We start from the raw sequence: 4,145 nt of genomic DNA, 5'->3' as shown, positions 1-4,145 counted from the left end.
AGTAAAAATAGGACTGTCAGCTCCTTCCTGTTTTATTTTGATACTCACCTCTTATCTCATTCCAGGTCCCTGCACTTCCTGCCCTCCTGTGCTTCCCACTCGTGTGATTACTTGACCCTGCCCTAATGTCTTACACCTGTTTGTCATTGTCTCCCTGTGCCCCAGTATATTTAGTCTCAGAGTTCCCTTCACTCTGTGCCAGTTCTTCTTGTCCATTTGTGTTGAGTTCCAGCCTTTCCTCTACATATTTGGTTACAAATATATTTCTAAGTAAAGACTGTTACTTTACCTACTGACTGCCGAGTTGTGCTTTTGTTCAGCCCATACAAACTGTCTCTGAAGACCGGACCAAACAAGTCACGACAGGACTGAAGGGGTCCAGGTCAGGCCAGGAGTCAGGAGAACGCCTATAGAAAACTCAAGGTATCACATCCAACACCAAAGATCCATCTTTGACACAAAACGGGTTACAACCCGGACTGCGACATGCAGTTGAAAGTGAGTTGATATTATTTTTTTCACATTCAGTTTAAACATTGCCATCACCCCATTTTTTGACGATGATGACTGATGGAAAACACCTGCTGTTAGCCTGTGACATTCACCAGCTGGGGTGTGACCAAAGTGCAACATGCTTACAAGTTTCAGCCAATGGAGGGCAGTATAGTTGCAGTTTTCCACCACATATTATTTGATCTGGATCTATTCCTACACAGCAGCAGTTGCTCCCTGCAGGAAGCCGCGGCCTCAATATTATGTCACTTTATCAAGCTGGTAAAATCCTTTGGTATTAAGCAGTAGCTTGGTTGCAGAAAATGAGCTTGCGGTGTGGCGTTCACTGATTTTACTAAAGTTCAAAATTCTCGCCTGCCTTTTGGAGCCAGGGGATGTGCAAAATGAGAGGCAAGTGCGATGTTTGTCAGCACGTCACTCCTCCATTATAAATGAGAACGTGATGATGTCAGCTTGACAGCCCAAAGTAGCATGCTCTCTCGAGGACTCGGCGGGGGTCGACCAAGCAAACGTGTTTAAATGCACGTCAGTTTCTGTGGCTGGAATCAGAATCAGCAGGCTGCAATCCAGACCCAACCACCATGTAAGTTGGCTCCTGCACTCTCAACCTAGAGTTTGGCCAATAACTACAACGGTTACTACCACTAACTACAACCTGGCAATATTGTGTGAGCTCATGCTAACACTTGTGTTTTCTCTCAAGTTCAATAAATAAGGAGACTCATATCTTGCATGTGTTGTAGATAAACTAAAGGCGACTGAGTGGCTATAAAATGCAACAATGCACCTGAAAACACTTTACAGGAAGAATTTCACTGCAAAATCGTTACTATCACTTCCCTTGCCCTCGCACAGTCACAGTTAGCACTTCATTTCCTTGGCTGTGGTCTCAAGATTGAGAACTCCAAGCAGTGGAAAAAAATGTCTCTCTCCACTTGGCTGGTGTTAATGGGTTCAGGCTACTCAGAGAAAACAGACCTCTCTAATCCTCCATGGATACAGCCGTGTCAATAAAACCCTCTGCCATTTAATACCTCTCTTTGTAACAGTGAAATACTGCTGAGATACACAGCCAAACGAGAAACTTTAAAAGCCCATTTTATTTTAAGTTGAGGCAGCATTTCTAGCTTTTTTTTTTTTTTCTTTTTTTTTAACAAGTCAACAGAATTGAAATGGGCATCAAATAAACAAACACAGAAGGGCTGTGTATGGATCTCTTTGTTTCTGGTCGAAGGGATATTACCATGCAATTTTCCTTGTCTCTTTCCCACAGATGCATTAACTTTGAAAGCCCTGCTTTAGAGATGGTAAGCATAGAATTGACCCTTGGCGTCACACAAACCCATTGATAGAGCGATTGTGCCTCCGCCATTTCTTCCATTTATCGTTTCGCCTCCATACTGAACATGCAGAGGACATTAGGTTCAGGGAGATGCAGTTGTGATTTTGCTATTTCTGCTGATTTATGTTTTATTTGTTCTTGGATGATATTCGGTCATACAGAAACTTATTGTTTATTCGTTTGTTCTTTCCACAACAGTATGACATTTTGGGAATGTCTGCTGGACTACAGAGGGGCCCAGAAAACGGAGTGCACACAATAAGACAGCAGTGAAGAGAAAGGCAGGTTTCCTGAGAAGCAGTTATGAATGTGACTTGTATTGCAGTCTCTCATTTCATTTGCAATGCTTTGTTTTCTCCTCAGGATACTGCACTGCACACCTCCTGTTCTCATATGATCTACACCTCTCAGGCATCTGTAAAGTAAACAGGCCTTAAATCTTTATGGGAGGTGTTGAATGGGAATATTTCAATGGCTCGAAGCCAAAGCCACCAAACAAAATCAATGTTAATGATATACAGTAAAATAGTAGCTCCCTTGGTTGCTTTTGAATGCTGTGTGGCTTGGTGGATTGTTCATTTCGAAACAAGTGTTTCTCATTATGTCGAGTATTGTGCTTGGCAAGGAGACCATGAAAATCCTGCCAATGCAAAATCTGCTTTCCAGTGCCTGCTTAGAATACCATATATAGTTTCACCTGTTATCCTGCTCAATTCTCAGAGATAATCCACACAGTCAGCGTGTTTCCATGTCTTTGTTAAGCTTTTAGAAGTATGTTATGGCTGATATCCTGCGAAACAAAGCACTTTGTGCATGTATAGTTAATTTAATTTCAATGCTGATTCCAAAGCGTTCTTTTTGCTGTTGTTTTTTTAATGTTCAGATTCAGAGCATAATCCTCTGAGCCTTCTGGTTTGTCTTCGGTGACCTCAGTGATTTGTTGGTAGTACTGCAGAAACCATCTGACCTTACGTTGCACTTTGGAGCAAGTGGAGGCGTGCATAAATCATCAAGTAGAATGCTAAAATGCTGAAAAATAAGGAATTAACAATAATGAAGCATCAAAATTAATCTAATAATCACATTTTATGAGTTTATAAAGCCAGAAAAGCTCCATTTGCTCTGCACAACAGTAATAACTGGAGCAGCAGGGTGTGCATTCATTGTGAGCTTGAATTCCGGTTTGAAATTTATTCAGCTTTAATGTTGAATGCTCTGCTCCCTGTGAAGCCTTTTTTTTTTTTGTCTGGCAGCCATCTTGAAAATAACATGTTGGTTTGTAACAGAGACGTGGAATTTGTGACACACTGATGCGAGTATTCCAGCTTTGACCCATCTCTGTAAGTGGAATGTCTCTTTGAAGATAAGTGGACATTTAAAGAACTATACCACCAGTTCAGAGGTTACACACTCAAAAAAAAAAAATGACTCGCACAGGCTGCATAGCCATCAATCCCGATTGAGAATCGGATCGTCATACACGCAAACACTCACACACAAACACACATAATTTACTACCCTCCTCAAAGAGGATTTGTTTTTGAATCTTCACATTGTCACAGAAAATTCCCCCTCAGGAAAACATTTTTGCAACTAACAATAGTCAGATTGTATTGTTGTGTTGAGTCATTGCTTTTAAAAGGTCAGGGCGGACAAGCTGTGTAGTGGATGATTCAGCTGATTTTAATCAATTCAGTGCCTGAGCTTAGTTTTCTTTGCTGTCTTGATGTTGAATTTTCAAATTTGCACAAAGTTTTAATGCGTTTACTTTTGATAATTAAAGAAGGGAACAATGACATTCGAAAATAACATCTATGAGTAGCATTATAACGAAAGGGAACACTCCAGAGAGAGTTCAAGCAGCAGATGTCATGATTGCTTTACCTCATGATTTTGTGACTGAGGAGATTTTCTTCTTGTGCAGAGCAAAAACTCCGAAACAAATCAACCAGTCATTTTTTTTTTTTAACTATGTTTGTGTCCATATTGCACATTCAGCAGTGGTGTATCAGATTGACCTTGTTGCATTTAAACCACTTAACTTCACCACTTGTAATTACACGAGCCCAGATTTCATGTTTTTCCTCCACTAATTGGCAATACAGCCTCTTTCTAAGAAATAAAAACCAAAACTCTGCATGGTTTCACCAGAAATGTATTGTCAGCAGTGACTTCACTGACACCGATTACTGCAGATGTCTGACATTTTTCAAACCATAATGAGTGCTATTTTGGTACTTGAGCTGTGTGCATGAAAATCTTATTATATGCTTATAAGAGGGCATGTTGA

Source organism: Seriola lalandi, unplaced genomic scaffold (genome assembly GCF_002814215.2).
Source record: "Seriola lalandi dorsalis isolate HSWRI2012SDOR001 ecotype SW California unplaced genomic scaffold, Sedor1 jcf7180002054570, whole genome shotgun sequence".
In the NCBI taxonomy this organism is placed as follows: Eukaryota; Metazoa; Chordata; class Actinopteri; order Carangiformes; family Carangidae; genus Seriola; species Seriola lalandi.
This window is presented reverse-complemented; position numbering follows the sequence as displayed.